This window comes from Carcharhinus amblyrhynchos, chromosome 24, assembly GCF_965287045.1.
Source record: "Carcharhinus amblyrhynchos chromosome 24, sCarAmb.v2.hapA, whole genome shotgun sequence".
Lineage (NCBI taxonomy): Eukaryota > Metazoa > Chordata > Chondrichthyes > Carcharhiniformes > Carcharhinidae > Carcharhinus > Carcharhinus amblyrhynchos.
In genome coordinates this window covers 23,534,414-23,554,131 of record NC_137347.1, presented here as the reverse complement: position 1 = coordinate 23,554,131, position 19,718 = coordinate 23,534,414, and the positions used below count along the sequence as shown (strand labels likewise).

Genomic DNA, 19,718 nt, shown 5'->3' with positions numbered 1-19,718 from the left:
CAATATTCTTTTGGCAAAAAAATTCTGGCTGATTTTCCTCTTTCTAAAGAATTTCTAATTTTGTGTCTCTTGAATCCTGATAAACTAGAAGCAGGCATTCAATCTCTCAAACCAATTCTGCCATTCAGTTGGATCATGGCTAATCTGTATTTCAACCCCATTTACACATTCTTAACTCTTCAAATCCTTGCTGAATAAAAATCTGTCAAATTGAGTTCTGAAATTCGCAATTGACCTAGGCTCAAATGCCTCATGGCTAGCAAGTTTCAGATTTTCACTCTTCTTTTCAACATCATGGCCAAATAGTTGAGCTCTACTTCCCACCAGGAGCATAGTTCCTCTTTCTCTGTCTTCCTCTTCACACTCTCTCTCTCTCACTCTCACTCTCTCTAACTAGCTACCCTTCTTCAAGGTGCTCCTGCCTGGCCTCTAGGCTTTACCCTTGGTAAACTTTAAGTAATTGAAATTTTGTCTCCTGTGTTCTAACTTGCACCAAGTCCTATAATCCAATTTACCCATCAACTCTCTGTTCACTCACCAACAAAAGCTCTGGGTTAATCAACGCCTTGATTTTAAAAGGCTCATCCTTGTTTTCAAATCCCTTCCATGCCCCATCCCTCCCTATTGCTAAATTCACCAGCCTTGCGGCCATTTCTGTTTGAACATCCCTGTTTTTAAATCATTCCATCATTGGTGGCTGTGCATTCAGCAAACCAAGACCCTGAGCTCTGGAAGTCTCCAGCCACTCTTTCATTCTTGAAGCAGCTCCTTACAACCTCTTTAATCAAACTTTAGGTCTCCTTCTTGTTAGAATGTAACTGGTGACAACTTTGTATAGGTTGTAATGTGATCAATGGGAACAAGATGTAAGGGTCAGCTGACCCAGTAAATCATGCAACCAATTACAGAGTGATGTAATAGTCAGCTGACCAGCTGATTCACTATAAATAAAGAACTGTGTAGCATTGTGGAGAGCTAGGAGTGGTTCAGGGTGAGGTCCCAAGTTGAAGTATTGATGTTTCTTTAGTAAACCCTTTCTTTGATTTATAAGTTGGAGTAAGTTTTGTTGTTTTCACTAGCTGCATTTTGAAGAGTTCCTTCTGAAGAACCGTTCTATCATATCTGCTTATTTGGCTCAATATCTAATTTTACTAACACTCCTGTGAAGGTCCTTGGGATGTTTGATTAGAGTAAAAGGCACTATGTTAATATAAGTTGTGTCTGTTTGTGATGGTATGTTGTATTATTGCTTCATTTAACACAAAGGTAAACTTTTCAATTCCTGCCATGGGGGTAGGACAGAAAATTGATGGATCATCTAAAGGTCTGTTTAAGTTTATTTATTAGTGTCAGAAGTCAGTTTACATGAACACTACAATGAAGTTACTGTGAAAATCCCCTAGTTGCCACACACAGGCACCTAATCAGCTATACTAAGGGAGAATTAAGCTCGGCCGATGCACCTAATCAGCACATCTCTCCCTCAGATGGGAAGTTCTGGTCTTGAGCTGGATGCAACCAGAAAATCCCACTCGTATTCACTTTTGATTCTGTAATAATGCCCATCGGAAATCTCTGAATGACCTCCCAGTGGGACTCATAGAATACAAGTTCCCTTGGTGCTCGTAATTACCTAAACAGGTGGAACTCCTATCCAGAGCCCTTCATAAAGCAGGCTCCTGACTGTGTCATTTATTCTACTGTACCAGTAGGTACTTGTGTACACACACCACATGCTTGTGGTTTTAACTTTTGCTTTATAAAATAAAACATTGTTCCTCTCCAGTTGGCCTCTTGAAGCTATTATATTGGCAATGAGGTACAAGGAACATTACGGTAACCCTGCTCAATGGATCTGGTAAGACTGTAACGTAAAGGTCTAGAAATGTCATTTTTCGGGAAGTAGGAGCCTGGGGGTGAGGGTGCACTGCTGGTGGGACCGGAGAATCCCACCGGCATGAATGGCTAGAGAATTCCAGCTGTGATATCAGTATCACTCTTTCTATTGGCCATCTCCAGTCTGACCAGTTCCTGACAATGGAAATTCCTCTCTGGGTGTTGAAATACAGTTGCATTTGCTGTTTCTAAAGACCTGAAGCTCTATCTGGACACAGTGAATTTACGGAATGTGAGTTAAAATTTCATCTGATGATCACAAGATTATCTGGTTGTTATCACGTTGTTACACTGGCTGTGCTGTGCATATTCCTTACATTACAACATTATCTACACTTCAAAAGAATTTAATTGGTGTAAAGTGCTTTGAGATGTCTGATCATGATGAAAAGTACTATATAAATGCAAATCTTTCTCTTTCATTGCCTGCTTAAACTAGATGTTTGCTTTAATTTAAAAAAAATTTAAAGCTGTTAATGTCAGCTTTGCTCGATGAGCCAGTAGGTAGTGGGATCAAACTCAGCTGTAGGGCTGTGTAATCTACGTTGACATTCCAGTGTCTGAGATGCAATCTTTCAGAAAGGACCACCTACTGCATTAAAGAACTATTCAAAGGAGCAGAGAATTCTCCTGAAGATCTGGCCAACATTTCATCGCCAGCAAAAGATTACTGAAAATTGGCTGGTTCATTAATATTCATATGAGTCATTACTTTACAAAGGTAATTTGTTGGAGCAGAAATCCCTCCAGGGACTTTTGTTGGCCTGCAACACGTGCCAAGCACAGAAAGGGTGTCAATAACCAGGGAGCCAGAGTTTCATTATTATCTGGATAAGTCCATTGCATCTTCATTGGCAGCTCATCCTCAGGATAGATGCTTGCACTGGAGACAGGTCCCAGGAGAGGGGGTGAGCGGTAGGGCAGAATTGGGAGTATGATAGGGCAGGAATCACTCCTGCTTTCTGCTAGTTACACAGTAAAAACCTCTACATTTAAAAATCAAGCTTTACTAGTCACTCATGAAGCTTGAGCAGAATTTCACCTGATCCCTATTCAATTTCGACAAAGAGACTGAAGACAGCCAACCAAGTACTGGCTTGAGGTTTCTCGGGAGTCCCTGACGGCTCTGTAAAAGAAGCTTTGTCTGAGGAGCACCTGATTCATGCAGCCACCAGAATGCCTGAGAAATAGCTTCATGCAATAGCCACCTGGATGTCATAGGTTGGGTAAGGACGATTGGCACTCAAACTTGTTAAGTTTATTTATCAGTGTCACATGTAGGCTTACATTAGCACATCTTTTGGATTGTGGGAGGAAACCCACATAGACACAGGGAAACATGCAGTCTCCACACAGAGAGTGACCCAAGCCGGGAACTGAACCCGGGTCTCTGGCACTGCAAGGCAGCACTGCTACCACTGTGCCACCATTCCATCTTGGCCCATATTTCAAGTATTTCACTTTAGCATCGGTGCAGTGGGGTCTAACTTCTACCCTCTTGAAGAACCTTGAAGTATCTCTGATAAATAAGACACTGTAAACACAAGTCTTTCTTTTACCTGCTTGATATCATCTTGCTCATTTTCTGCTGATCCTGACTTGCCAACATTTTCCTTTCTTGCCTGGACAGGTGTAAAGTCAGATGCAATGACAGATGTAAAGTCACTATTTAATAACTTTGCTACTTTAAGTCTCCCCACATTCCAGCTTGCTTTATCAACTTTAAGTGGGTAAGAATATTTTCTTTCATTTATACACACATATACATCTCCTATGTTGTTCTTTATAACCTTGCGCTTTGTATTTCTGTAGCATTAGGGTCTTCATGGCTAAAAGGGTTAATGTGTGGGATTGAGATTCAGTACCACATGATGATGTAAGAGGAGTCCATAAGACATAAGAGCAGAATTAGGCCACCTGGCCCATCGAGTCTGCTGCGCCATTCAATCATGGCTGTTATTTTTCTCATCCCCATTCTCCTGCCTTTTTCCTGTAATCCCTGATCCCCTTATTAATCAAGAACCTATCTATCTCTGTCTCAAAGACACTCAATGACCTGACTTCCTTCTGTGGCAAAGAGTTCCACAGATTCACTACTCTCTGGCTGAAAAAAATCCTCCTCATCAGGACATCCTTTCTTAGATATGGGGCCCACAACTGCTTACAGTTTTCCAAATGACGTCTGACCAGAGCCTTACACAGCATCAGAAATACATTCCTGCTCTAGACATGAATGCTAACACTGCATTTACCTTACTAACTGTCGACTGAACCTGCATGTTAACCTTAAGAGAATCTTGAACAAAGATTCCCAAGTCCTTTTGTACTTCTGATTTCCTAAGCAATTCCCCATTTAGAAAATAGTCTATGTCTCCATTCCTCCTTCCAAAGTGCATAACCTCACACTTCTCTGCATTGCATTCCATGATAGAGCAGACGCAGCACGGTTTCATTAAAGGGAAGTCGTGTCTGACAAATTTACTGGAGTTCTATGAGGATGTGTCTAGGGCGGTGGATAGAGGAGAGCTGGTGGATGTGGTCTTTCTAGATTTTCAGAAGGCGTTTGACAAAGTACCTCACAAGAGGTTATTGCAGAAGGTCGGGGGACATGGAGTTGGGGGTAGGGTGTTAGCGTGGATAGAGGATTGGTTGTCAAATAGGAGGCAGAGAGTGGGGGTCAACGGGTGCTATTCGGATTGGCGGATGGTGACTAGTGGAGTGCCCCAGGGGTCGGTGCTGGGGCCTCAGCTTTTTACCATTTATATAGATGATCTGGAGGAGGGAACCGAGTGTAGGGTGTCGAAATTTGCTGATGACACCAAGATTGGGGGAACGGCAAATTGTGCGGAGGGTGTGGAGAGTCTGCAGAAGGATCTAGATAGGCTGGGCGAATGGGCCAGGAAATGGCAAATGGAATTTAATGTTGGCAAGTGTGAGGTGGTCCACTTTGGTAGGAATAATGGTAGGAAGGACTATTACTTACGGGGCAAAAAACTGCAGCAGGCGACGGTGCAGAGGGACCTCGGGGTCCTTGTGCATGAGTCACAAAAACCCAGCTTGCAGGTGCAGCAGGTGGTCAGGAAGGCGAATGGGATGCTGGCCTTCATAGCGAGGGGGATTGAATATAAAAGTAGGGAGGTCTTGCTGCAGCTGTATAGGGCATTGGTGAGGCCGCAGCTGGAGTACTGTGTGCAGTTTTGGGCGCCGCACCTGCGCAAAGATATTTTGGCCTTGGAGGGAGTGCAGAGGAGGTTTACTAGGCTGATACCGGAGTTGAGGGGGTTGAGCTATGAGGAGAGGCTGAATAAACTGGGCTTGTACTCGTTAGAGTTTAGAAGAATGAGGGGAGATCTCATTGAGACGTATAAGATGATGAATGGGATGGACAGGATAGAGGTGGAGAGACTCTTCCCGCTCAAAAAAGACAGTAGGACTAGGGGGCACAGCCTCAAGATAAAAGGGGGGCGGTTTAGAACGGAGTTGAGGAGGAACTTCTTCACTCAAAGGGTGGTGAATCTCTGGAATTCTCTGCCCGTTGAGGTGGTGGAGGCTGCCTCGCTAAATATTTTTAAGACGCGGGTTGATGGGTTTTTGATAAGAGAGGGGATTAAGGGTTATGGGGAGAAAGTGGGAAAGTGGAACTGAGCAGCGACAGATCAGCCATGATCTTATTGAATGGCGGGGCAGGCTCGAAGGGCTAGATGGCCTACTCCTGCTCCTATTTCTTATGTTCTTATGTTCTTATCTGACACTTCTTTGCCCACTGTCCAAGTCCTTCTGCAGCACCCCTGCTTCCTCAATGCTACCTGTCCCTCTACATATCTTTGTATCATCTGCAAACTTAGCAACAGTGCCTTCAGTTCCTTCCTCCAAATTGTTAATGTATATTGTGAAAAATTCTGGTCCCAGCACCGACCCCTGATGGAAGTCACCGGCTGCCATCCTGAGAAAGACCCCTTTATCCTCACTCTCTGCCTGAGTGATATGACTAGGACGAGCCTTGTGGGAGAAAGATCATGGCTGAGATTGAGTAATATCTACAGGGCTGAATTTTACCATCCTGCTGCAGGTGACATCGCACGCTGCGTTCCCCAGCGGTGGGACAGGCGAGTCATACAAAATCTTGTAAACATCAGTGGGATTGGAAGATTCTGCTGGAGGCTAATCATGAGCTGCCACCAGAAAATACACCGCAGGGGGTAGGGGTGTGAAAAATCCCACTCGTAGTCCTGTACATCTGTAAATAATTATGTTTACACAATAAACCAGTTATTGTTCAGGTATATCTATGTCTCTGTAACCATTCCTCAGCCAGTCACAAGTAATATGCAACACGGTGGCAGCAGTGAAGTATCCTTTAAATTTCCAAATATCAATTTTAAAAAAGGTTTGCAAGTCTGACTGGGCAAAAGGGTGGCAAAATTGAAGACTGCAGCAAAGGTACTTGAAAATTGCCAAAGAAGCCTCATAGAAGACGTGGAGGCTGGGAGGCAGAGAAAAAAAAATCTACTGTTCAGCTTACTAAGGGGCCATTCCAACGCACGAGGTGGTCTGTGAAAAGCCTTAATCCAGCATAAAAGTCAAAGAACCAACGATGATTGAGAAAGGACGAGCAAAGCTTAACAAAGGCTCAAAATCTCACAATAGTGGTGCAGCAAATAGGCAGAAAAGTTCAATTTTTAGTGAGCTTGAGTTCCGAGCTGAGTGGGTATAAGCTCAGCACCACTGCAGGTGGTAAATGCATGGCAGCAATTGAGGGGAAAATCACCATCTTAAATATGATTCCCTAATTGGAGGAAAGCAGTAACGAGGGGGCATCCAGCAATTATTGTAAAAATGCTGCAGAGTTTAGGAATGATTACAAAAATATGTCAGCAATTCGGCAAATATCAGTGAAAGGCTGATCTGCTATTATAGCAATAGATGTTTCAAAATCCAGGCAGTCCTCCTTAGAGCTTAAAACAGCAATGGTTTCAAATTTACCATTGCCAGACTGATTTAGGCAAATGGAGGCACTATGGAAGAAGAGAAGAGATTTTTAAGATTCCGAATTGTATCTGGATTGAATAATAAGCCAGAGGGTGAACAGGTCAACACCTTATTGTAATCTATTGCAGCAATTGCTGATGGCATAATAGGAAGGCAAGACAGTCATTAAACAGCAGATAAAATTTAAAACGGTCTCCAAAGTCTTTGATAATTATTGCAATTTACACAATAACAGGATATTCAAAAAAGCCAAGATTAACTGAAGGATCCAGAAACCTGGTGAATAAGTAGATATCCTTATCAATGGCCTATATCTATTGGCTGAAGGTTACAAATATGGTGATCTTAAATCAGAGCTGATGCGAGACTACGTCATAGCAAGGTGACACCTTTCTGGTCTACTGCAATGCAAGGAAGATTTGACTTTGGAGAAGTGTACCAAGCACCAAATTCCCTGTCCTGGCTTGCAGTGGCAGGGTGGAAAATTCCAGCCTATATGTGCTTTATAACCAGGAATTCTCTCTGAGTTGAAAAGCCTGTGTCAACCTTAAACTCATCCTAAAGATCAAGGAGACAGACTAGCAAGGATCTGAGTCTGACTTCAAACAGGCTCTCTCAGCACTATTCACTGGACTGAGGTAACTGAACACAGCATTATGTTGAGGAAATATGTAAGGGCTGTGTGTCTTTTTACACTGGGGAAGATATTGCATCCATTATTGTTTAGGCATATCTGTGTCTCTGTAACCATTCATCAGCCATTCACAACCAAAACGCAATATGGTGGCAGCAGCGAAGGACCCCGTAAATTCCCAAATATCAATTTTAAAGGGTTGCAAGTCTGACTGGAAAAAGGAGCAGCAAAGTTGAAGATTTCAGTAAAGACAATTGAAAATCGCCAAGGAAACTTCATAGAAGACATGGAGGCTGAGAGGCATCCTGTCAGGTTGTCTATCTGCAACTTGACAGGATGACCAAGATGGCAGTCATCTCCCCATCATTAAGCTGATAGAATGGTGCTTCCCCCAATGGTTCCGATTCCTGATTCAGATGGATCCTTTTAAATCAATGTCAACCTGACTTAACAAGGCTTCAGCAAGGGAAATCCACTCAATGTTCTCAGTGGATGACAGCTTGATCAAGTTCTCCAAGAGTACACTGTAGTACACTGATCGGGAAAATCGAAAGTGACCAAAGAGATGATCTTTCAGTGCCAGGTGAGTGGTGCACAAACTAGTCCAAAGGGAAACCCTTATCCCCATCCAGTTTCCTACCAGACCATGGGAATGTCTGGAAATGGACTATTTATGTACAATGGTAAATCTTCTTATCATTGTCGACTATTTCTCCAGGTAGATCAAGGTGAAGTGTTCACACACCATAACCACAATTAGTCATTAGGTCATTAAGAGAAGTCTTTGCAGCATATGGCATTCTGGATTAGGTGGTGTTCGACAATGACCTGCAATTTCACTCACAGCCGCTTCCCCCATTTCACTGAGAAGTATGGGTTGTTACATCTCACCAGTTCTCTGAGGAATCCCCAATCAGCAAGATGGAAAGGAATGACTGCATTATTAAAACCCTTTTGAAGAACAAAGAAAATTTTCCAATGGCACTTTTGACATCCGGGTCTACTCCACTGCAACATAGATTTGCGCCACATAAACTGCTGATGAGCAGAAAGCTTCAACATTCGGCCTCCTGCACTGCCCAAGAAATTAATCCCTGGGTTAGCAGTCTGAGACTATCAGAAGGTTCAGGACCGAGCGCAATCTACGGAAAACAAAGTGGTACCACATCATAAATCTGCCCAGACTAAACAAAGGAGAGAGGGTTTAGATAACAGACTCAGGCAGTGGAGACATCATTGTCCAAAAGCATGACAATCAACATTTTTTATAGTTGTAATATCTTTCCTTCATAACCTGCAGAACGTACAGCACTGTCTCCCAAGCTTTCTCATAGTGTAAAGGATTATATCAGTCCAGTCCATGACCTACTCTGACTCCTATGCTCCTCAGTGCTGTATAGTTATGTGAACATGATCACATTAGGAGCAACAGAATGTGCTAATAAAAAGCTATATTTGTCATATTCATTGACAAGCATCCAAGGCAATTACTGATGTTTATTTCCCTTCAATGCTGATGGACATTCTAGTTTAAATAAATCATGCAAAGCATATTCTCAATAAAATATTCAAAAGATCGTCTCAACTGGGGGATATTAACGTTAAATAGTTATTAGCATCCTTTGAATAAAAGGGCTATTTCTTAGTGCATGGAAGCCCTCCAGTTTGACAGTGTGGTGGGGTAGAGACATCATTTCAGGGATAAAAACAGGCAGTTCTCAAAGACGGGCAGTGGGAGACGGAGACAGAATTCGAGACTCGGAATGGGAGACGGAAATCGGAAACTTAGAATCGTAAACAGAAATTGGGAATTCAGAATGGGAGATGGAGATTGAGACTCGGGATGGGAGACGGAGATTGGAAACTCAGAATGGGAAACAGTGATCAGGATCGTGCAATGGGAGATGGAGATTGCAAACTTGGAATGGGGAAATCTGGAACTCTGGTGCAGAGCAGGGTGAGATATGATCCCTTTAGCCCCAAGAGCTCTATATAACTCCTTCTTGAAAACATACAATGTTTTGGCCTCAATGGCCTTCTATGCTATATAAGGTTACCACACTCTGGGTGAGGAAATGTCTCCTTATCTCAGTCATAAATAGTTTACTGCATATCTTAGAATGTGGCCCCTGCATCTACACATTATTCTGCATCTGCTCAGTCACTCAACTTGTCAAAAGTACGAGAGTTTTGCTAAAGCTTTATAATCACTAGCTGGGCTTCAGTTGGGCTACTGTGGCTAATTCTGGGCACCATGCATTAGGAAGGATGTGATGCTAGAGAGGGTACAGAAGACATTTACTGAATGGTACCAAGAATGAAAGATTTCAATGATGAGAGAGACTGATGCTCATTTCCTTATATAATGAGTGTATTCTGTGTTCATCCCAAAAGCCATACCATTATATGGAGTGTTATTTGCCAGACTTGACTATTCAATGTTGTCGTGGTCATCCTCCCATCTTCGATACTCAATGAACTTAAGCTCATCACAAAATCTGTGCACGTATCTTAAGTCGCAAGATGGCCCATGCACCTGTCACCTCCCTGCTCTTGTTGATCTAAATTGGTTCCTGGTTCAGCAATAACTCTGTTTTAGAATTCTCCACCTCATCTAGAAATCCTCCCATTCTTCACCTCTTCCTGTCTAAACTCAGTATTACGAGTGCTGCATGTTCTCTGAAATCTGAAGCACAATTTGATGCACTCTCCAAAATCAATCATTTCAGTTCTCTGTGCTCTCTGACCTAGGCAGTGTGCGAGCACCATGTGTCCTCTGATATCAATATCGTGAGTGCCATGCATTTTCTGTTCCAGACAGTTGTGAGCTTGGTCTCTGGAAGCAGTAGTCTTAATACTGCAGGCGGGACTCTCCCACCTGGGGATTAAGTACTGCGGCTGGGGCGGTAACGTGGGATGTTTCTCATTGCAGAGGATGTCAGGAAAACACACCAACATTTCATTAATTAGGCAGTGGGGTATTTTGTGTGGTATTCCATGGCGGGGCAGACCTTGACGGCGCATAGTCTGCTGTTCTATTCAGACGCAATTATAAAGGCATCCAACATCACAGACCCATTATTGGAGAAAGAATGTGGACTTCCTAAAGATAAAGATGGGTCTTTCGGAACACTCTGAGACCGGAAAATGGAGCTCCTGAGAAAGAATAAGCAAAATACTGCGGATGCTGGAATCTGAAACAAGAACAGAGAATGCTGGAAAAACTCAGCACGTCTGGTAGCATTTGTGGCATAAGAGAACAGAGTTAACATTTTGGGTCGACTTGGCTCTTCATCAGAACTGAGAGAGAGGGAAACTCTGTTAGATATTATAGTGTAGCTGTAAAAGAAAAATGTAGCAATCTTAAGAACAAGAGATAGATGACCAGATGTGGGATGAGAGGGAAGGAGTGTTTCTGCATTGAGACAAAAATGTATGGAATATACAGTGAGGAGTTAAGATGGAGGAAGAAGGTTGCAGTTTATAGTTGTTGAACTCAATGTTCTCCTGCAAAAGAAGATGGTTGTCCAGAAATATTCTGAGGTTGGATGAATGGATCCCCTCCAGGGCACCAAACCTGGAAAGTCCACCTGCAGATGTTCCCCCCACCCATTGCTGTGATGTTCCAGGCTCCAGGGTCTGGTACTCTGGAGGCAGCCCCAGGCACTGTTGAGGTGAGTCCTGACATCTGCACACCACGGTGTTCCAGATATGCTTCACCCGATGTGTTTTCCCACTGATGTTATGGAGAGAATCGGGCATGGGCCTTCACCTGTGTCCCATTAGCAGGATGCCAATCTGTTTCGTGCCAAGCTCCAGTGGGTTTCCAGATCTGCTATGGTGGGCACCAGGGGAAGATATCACTTTAAATTCATGCCAGCTTAAAACCAATTTTTGGGCCCCCAATCAAATTCTGCCCCCCACCAGCCCACCTGGCAGGGGCTTGGGAGAAATCTGCCTCTGTGAGCTTGAAAGCCTGCTGGGCCAATGACTGAATCAAATTACACAAGAGCGAATTAATCTACAATAGATTAGATTAAATTGCAGAATCCAGACAAACAGGCTGTGGCTTGTCCTCCAAGGAGACCTATCAGAATTCCAGTCCAAACAAATAAACTCAAACGTTCTCTGCATTTTAGAGCCTGAACCAATTTAATCTTGACGTGTTCAGTAAAGTAAGTAGCATTCCACAGTATAATATAATAGGAGAGAACATTGATTGCATATTTATAGTTTTCATACACTGAAGAGTGCGAGGAAATAAACGCTTGTCTCACCACACAGGGTGCCATTTGTATGAAATACATGAACAAACAGAGTTTTCTGATAGACAGGGGAATTAAGGGATATGGGGAGAAAGCGGGCAAGTGGAACTGATCCACTGCAGATCAGCCATGATCTTATTGAATGGTGGGGCAGGCTCGAAGGGCTAGATGGCCTACTCCTGCTCCTATTTCTTATATTCTTTTATTGGTTCAAAGCTTCTGTCTGGTCTCAGTGTAGAGTCCTTATGCGTGGGTCCACCTTTTGCACACAGAATTACCATGGTGGTAAATGGTACATTAGAAGTAGCTTGTGTATAGAATATGATTCCTGGGTTATTACTGTTTAACTTGAACACTGAGTAGGAAAAGTACTTCCCAGATCATAGTGAATGGCTGGAATGCTTATGCGAGTGAACATTGGGGGCGGAGGGGGGGGAGGAATGATCAGTCTTGATCAAAATGGATGGCGAAGCAGGCTTGAAGGGTCGAAAGGTCTACTCCTTCTTCTAGTTTCTATGTTTCTATAATCATGATGCCCTAACTGAACTAACAAAGAACCTTCTGCCCTTACTTGGCCTGTGTCCCTCTATTCCCTTCCTATTCACGTATCCATCAGATGCTTCTTAAGTGTTTCTAATGTGCCTACTTCCACCACCTCCTCTGGCAGCACATTCCAGGCTCTTTATGAGAAAAACTCCCCTCCACACATCTCCCTTAAATTTTCCTCCTCTCACCTTGAATGTCCCCTTGTAATTGACACTTCCTCCCTGTGTTACCACTTTTAAGAAACTGTGGATCTGCACACCCAGATCCCTCTGTATGTTAATGCTCCTAAGGGTTCTGCCATTTACAGTTTAATTCACACCTAAATTTGATCTTCCAAAATGTATCATCCCACATTTGTCTAGATTAAACTCTAGCTGCTATTTCTCTGCCCAAGTCCCAACCTATCTATATTCTGTTCTATCCTCCGACAAACCCTGGCACTATCAGCAACTCCACCAATTTTGTGTCATCATTAAACTTGTGAAGCAAACCTTCCACATTTTCATCTAGATCATTTATATATATTACAAACAACGGAGGTCCCAGCACTGATCCCTGCGGAACACCACTGCTACAGATCTCCATTCTGAGAAACACCCTTCCACCGCTACTCTCTGTTTTCTATAACCAAGCCAGGCCAGTTCTGTATCCATCTAGCCAGCACACTCCGAATCCCATGTGATTTTAGCTTTTGTACCTTGTCAAATGCCTTAATAAAATCCATATAAATTACATCCACAGCCCTTCCCTCATGAATTATCTTGGTTGCCTATTCACAAACGTCAATCAAATTGGTGAGAGATGACCTTCCCCGTACATGTCAGTTCAAGGTCATCCACTTACCCCCCACCACCGTATTTAAAAAAAAAATTTTATAAGCACGTGCCAGTGTTACTTGACTGAATTTGAAGGTTGTGGGAGCTATATTGTAGGATTTGCATATATAATCCAGGGCTGATACCAACGTAACATTGCCTGAGATGTGAATCTTTCAGACAAGATGTTAAACAGAGGTCTTGGCCACATGTTCTAGTGTTACACGACTACTCAAAGAAGTGGTGATTTATTGTGAAGTCCTCTCCAGTATGTACCACCAAGAACATAGTTTGACTGATCATTTACTTCATTCCAGCTTGTGAGAACAAAATTTGTTTTTTTTTACTGAAATTGGTTTCTGTATTTAGATACACAATTGTCATTACCTTTCAGAAGCAACTTGTTGGGCAGGAAATCAAGTCTTTTTTTGAGGCTGACTAGCGGCACAGCGCATGCATCAATAAGTAGGAGGCCTGAGTCCATAACGGAATTAGGCCTCAGGCCTTACTGATAGCATTTGGATAGGACCTTTGCAGCGCCACTGGCAGCTCATCCACTATTAAGAAAATGAGTACAGATGCTTCAAAAACAGAAAATGCTGGAAAAACTTAGTGGGCCTGACAGCATCTGTGGAGAGAGAATAGAGCCAACGTTTCAAGTCTGGATGATTCTTCGTCAGAGCTGAATATAGATTTTGGGGTTGGAACGTTGTCTTATTTCAAGAAGAAAATAGATATAATTCTTTAAGCTAAAGAGATCAAGGGATATGGGAGGAAGGGAGGGATCAGGGTAGTGAAATTAATGATCAGCCATGATCAAGATGAATGGCAGAGCAGGCTTGAAGAGCAGAATGGCCTATTCCTGCTTCTAGTTTCTATATTTCTATAGATGCTTGCACTGGTCATGGCCTGAAGGCAAGTCGTTGGGGGGGGGGGGGGGGTTGTGGGGGTGGTGGTGGTGGTGGTGGGGGTGGTGAGGTAGTGCTGCGATTTGGGGAATCACTCCTACTCCCTGTTATTTATTCCAGAGTGGCAACAAAACCTACTCACTGCTCCAGGATTCCTGCCTGCTGATGAAGGAGTGATGCTCTGAAAGCTCATGCTACCAAATAAACCTGTTGGATTTTAACCTGGTGCTGTGAGACTACTTACTGTGCCCAACCCAGCCCAATGCTGGCAACTCCAATCAATTTTGGTAAGGAGTCTTAAGGCTTTTGACCTGGAATTGGTTGGAGTTTTGCCAAGCTTTCTTGGCAGCCGCCAAAAATGAGCACCATGTATGGAAAGAGTACAACACCTTCTTTATCTGACTACCAGGATTCTTGATTTTTAAAAATTGCCTCGCCCACTAACCAGCCATTGTGCAAGATCTGCTGGCTCCCAACATTCCCTCTTGGAGCAGCTGTTTATTGACTTTAAGATCAATGCAACAAGATCCATTGTTTACTGAGCTGTGAATGAACACCTTTGATGTAACCAGAAGTAGCTACATTAGCACAAGTCTTCCTTTTACCTTTTTTAGCTTCTTATGGTGTTTCTCCTTCTCTGCAGGTTCTGTCACTTTACTATTTGAATTGGCAACATTTTCCTTTTTTCCCTGGGCAAAGACAGATGTACAGTCACTATTTAACAATTCCACTGCTCCAGCCTTCCTTGTTTCCAGCCTGCTTTATCAGTTTTAAGTGGAACACTATATGCTCTAATTTAAATATGCACATATGTTTCTGATGTTGCCCTCAGTCATCACTCCTTTCACATTTCTTTTGGCATTTAACCTACCTTTATTTGAATCGGCTTTAGAACTACCTATTTATAATGCCTACTTGCTTTTGTGGATCCATAATACTTGCCTGTAACACCTATTAGTTAATGGATGGCGTTAGCACAATGTTTGTGCAGAAGTTTGCTGGCTTATATGCTGTTGCGAGTTGTCTGTAGCTTTGAAGGTGGGCAGTGGACAACTCGCAACACATGCCAGCTGTCCGTCATGGTGCTTTGTTCGTACCATTGTAGTTAAATGTAATTAACATGGTTATTTGTTGATTGTCAAATGCAATCTTTATAACTTGTACTTTTGCATCTGTACTTTGTACTATTTTGAAATAAAAAGAGTTCCTTTTAACACCCCCAATTAATGTTTGGAATGGGTTAACAGTTACCTTCCACTTAAGTCCTAAATTGGATGTTAATCATTTAATAGAAGTCACTGGGGTACATAAAAAGGTTAAGGTGGCATTGGATATTGGTGATGTGTATGTGGAGTTGAATCAGGAAATGAAAGGAGTTTATGAAGAAGCAGGACTTGCGTTTCCTTTAATGGATTGCAACTGAGAGGCTCAATCAGTTAATAGGGTTGTGACAAATGGATTTTAGCCATTGCTCTATTTTTCATACATATTTCTGTATCGCTTGGATGAACAAGGTTCTCAAGGGCGAAATGATCATATCAGTCCAGGTTATCAATATTTCATAAATGTTTAAACTTGATGAAAAGAGGAAACAGAAAGAAGCCTCAATTAGCTGGAATTGTCCCTTCCATTGACAAGCATCTGAGGTGATGAATGACCACTGTTTCCATTCCAAGTTGATAGACATTCTGGTGTAATTAAATAACGAAAGGTATACCTGCAATCACAATGGTTGGAGTTGTTGGAGAGCAATCAACTCAGTTTCAGCACTTCCCTGCAGGAGTCCCTCAGGGTAGTATCCTAGGCCTGACCATCTTCAGCTGCTTTACCAGTGACCTTTCCTCCATCATAAGGTCAGAAAAAGTGATGTTTGCTGGGGAATGTTCAGCAACATTCCCCCCTCCTCAGATACTGAAGCAGCCCATGTCCAAATGCAGCATGACCTGAACAATATCCAGGCTTGGGATGACAAGAGGCAAGTAACATTTGTGCCACACAAGTGCCAGGCAATAACCATGTTCAACTAAAGAGAACCTAACCTTCGCCCTTTGACATTCAATGGCATTACCATCACTGAATTTCCCACCATCAATAGGCTGGGGGTTACCATTCATAGAATCCCGACAGTGCAGGAGGCCATTGACAAGGAACTTAATGAGCTAGCCATATAAATACTGTGGCTAAGACAGCAAGTCAAAGGTTAGGATCTTTGCAGTGAGTAACTCATTTCCTGAATCCCCTAAGCCTGTCCACCATCTATAAAGCACAAGTCAGGAGTGTGATGGAATACTCTCCACTTGCCTGGATAAGTACAGCTCCAACAACACTCAAGAACTTGACACCACCCAGGAAAAAGCAGCCCACTTGATTGGCACTCCATCCACAAACATTGACTCCCTCCACCAACAAAGCAGAGTGACAGGAGTGTGTACCATCTACAAGATGCACTGCAGGAACTCACTTAGGCTCCTTAGACAGCACCTTTCAAACCCATGACTGCTACCATCTAGAAGGGCAATGACACATTGGAACACCACTACACTGTCCTCCAAGCCACACACTATTCTGATTTGAAAATATTTCACCATTCCTTCATTAACACTGAGTCAAAATCCTGTGAGTGCAACTAAGCACATGGGCATGTGCAAGAAGCTAGCTCACCATCACCTTCTGAAGGGCAACAAGGGATGGGCACTACCACCAAAATCACATGAATGAATTAAAAAAAAACTTTCTATAAAGAGTTATTAACTGTTTTGGCTCAGATTATTGTGGAGATTCTGTGGATCTTCCAGGCAGGACCCACTGTTTCCACCAGATTCCATTTTGCTGGGAGGCAAATGGGGCTGGGGTGTAATTCACATGTGAGGAAAACCCAAGCATAGCAGGGTCATGTGAACTTGTGCTGGGTTCAAATATTCCCCATTTTCAGCAACAGCTTTAACCCATTGTGTGGGAGCTATGATTTTTTAGAGTGGATGTAAATGAAGGGTGAGCTAGGTTTGCAGAGTTTGTGAAGTTATTTAAATTCCCAGCTTGTTAAAAATGAAAAAAAAATAGACTGCCTGTGTCAATGAGAATTAAAATGAAATATTGTCAAACAGTTCCAACAGCTGTTTGTGACATGAGCCAAGGCATATCATTATGCCTTTATTAATGGATGAAAGCAAATTACTGTGGACAGTGGAATCTGAAACCAAAAGTGGAAATGCTGGAAAATCTTAGCATATCTGCCAGCATCTGCAAAGAGAGAAAAGAGAGGATGTTTCGAGTCCAGGTGACCCTTTGTCAAAGCTAACAGGCATAGAAAATGGGGAGATACTGGATCGAGACTCCAGGATGGTGTGTTGCCTCCCTAGTGCCAGGGTCAGGGATGTCTCTGAGCAATTGCAGGACATTCTTAAGGGGAAAGGTGAGCAGCCAGAGGTCATTGTACATATTGGTACCAATGACATAGGTGGGAAAAGGGATGAGATCCTGAAGTATGAATCCAGAGAGTTAGGCAGAAGGCTAAAGTGCAGAACCTCGAAGATAGTAATTTCAGGACTGCTGCTGGTGCCGCGTGCTAGTGAGAGTAGGAATAGGATGATTATGCAGATGAATGCATGGCTTGAGAGTTGGTGCAGGGTGGAGGCATTTAGATTTTTGGATCATTGGGATCTTTTCTGGGGAAGGGGTGACCTGATCAAAAGAGATGGGTTACACCTGAACTAGAGAGGGGGAATTACCATCCTGGCAGGAAATTTGCAAGAGCCACTCGAAGGTTTAAACTAGTTTGGCGGAGGGGTGGGACCCAAAGGAGTAGGGAAACAGAAGAAAAGTTTAAGGAGAGCACAGAAGTTAAAGAGAGCACATTAAGTAGTAAAGACAGTGTCAGTAATTCTAGTACCAGACAGATCAGGCAAAAGCAAGGCAGAGAGCAAGGGCAGTCCAGATTAAATTGCATTTATTTCAATGCAAGAGGCCTGAGAGGCAAGGCAGATGAACTCAGGGCATGGATAGGTACATGGGACTGGGATATTATAGCAATGACTGAAACATGGCTAAGGGAGGGACAGGACTGGCAGCTCAATGCTCCAGGGTACAGATGCTATAGGAAAGATAGAAAGGTGGCAAGAGAGGAAGGGGTGTTGCACTTTTGATTATGGAAAATGTCATGGCTGTACTTAGAGGGGATATATCCGAGGGTTCGGCCATTGAGTCTATATGGGTAGAACTGAGAAATAAGAAAGGGGAAATCTCTTCGATAGGGTTGTACTATAGACCCCCAAATAGTCGGCGGGAAATTGAGGAGCAGATATGTAAGGAGATTACAGATCGCTCCAAGAAAAATAGGGTGGTAATAGTTGGAGACTTTCACTTTCCCAACATTGACTGGGACGGCCATAATATTAGAGGGTTGGATGGAGAGAAATTTGTTGAGTGTATTCAGGAGGAATTTCTCATTCAGTATGTGGATGGCCTGACTAGAGAGGGTACAAAACTCTTGGGAAATAAGGAAGGGCAGGTGACAGAAGTGTTAGTGAGGGATCACTTTGGGACCAGTGACCATAAATCTTTGAGTTTTAAGATAGCTATGGGGAATGATAGATCTGGTCCAAAAGTTAGAATTCTAAATTGGGGCAAGGCCAATTTTGATGGTGTCAGGCAGGAACTTTCAAAAGTTAATTGGGGGAGTCTGTGGGAAGGCAAAGGGATGTCTGGTAAGTGGCAGGTTTTCAAAAGTGTGTTAATCAGGGTTCAGGGTAAGCACATTCCTCTGAGGGTGAAGGGCAAGGCTGGCAAAAATAGGGAACCCTGGATGACCCGGGATATTGAGGCCTTTGTCAAGAAGAAGAAGGAGGCACATGACATGCGTAGACAGCTGGGATCAAGTGAATCCCTTGAAGAGTATAGGTGATGTAGGAGTAGAGTTAAGAGAGAAGTCAGAAGAGCAAAACGGGGACACATGATTGTTTTGGCAGATAAGGCAAAGGAGAATCCAAAGAGCTTCTACAACTACATAAAGGGCAAAAGAGTAACAAGGGAGAGAGTAGGGCCTCTTTAAGATCAACAAGGTCATCTATGTACAGATGCGCAAGGGATGGGTGAGATCCTAAATAAATATTTCTCATCTGTATTTACTGTTGAGAAAAGCATGGATGTTCGGGAACTTGGGAAACTAAATAGTGATATCTTGAGGAGACTACCTATTACAGAGAAGGAGGTGCTGGAAATCTTAAAAGCGCATCAAGGTAGATAAATCCCCAGGATCTGATAAAGTGTATCCCAGGACATTATGGGAGGAAATTGCAGGTCTCCTAGCTGAGATATTTGAATCATCGATAGTCATAAGTGAGGTGCCTGAAGATTAGAGACTAGCAGATGTTGTGCCTTTGTTTAAAAAGGGCTGCAGGGAAAAGCCTGGGAACTACAGGCCAGCGAGCCTCACATCTGTGGTGGATAAGTTGTTGGAAGGTATTTTGAGAGACAGGATCTACAGACATTTAGAGACACAAGGACTGATTAGGGACAGTCAGCATGGCTTTGTGAGTGGAAAATCATGTCTCACAAATTTGATTGAGTTTTTTGAAGGGGTAACCAAGAGGGTAGATGAGGGCAGTGCAGTTGATGTTGTCTACATGGATTTTAGCAAGGTCTTTGACAAGGTACTGCATGGTAGGTT

At 43.0% G+C, this 19,718-nt stretch overlaps 1 protein-coding gene across 2 annotated transcripts in view; it reads right to left on the bottom strand.

Annotated features, from left to right (window-relative positions):
• The window catches only part of LOC145358019 (calcipressin-2-like), a 157,973-nt gene that overhangs the window by 17,458 nt on the left and 120,797 nt on the right, over window positions 1–19,718 (bottom strand). The window lies entirely within an intron of this gene.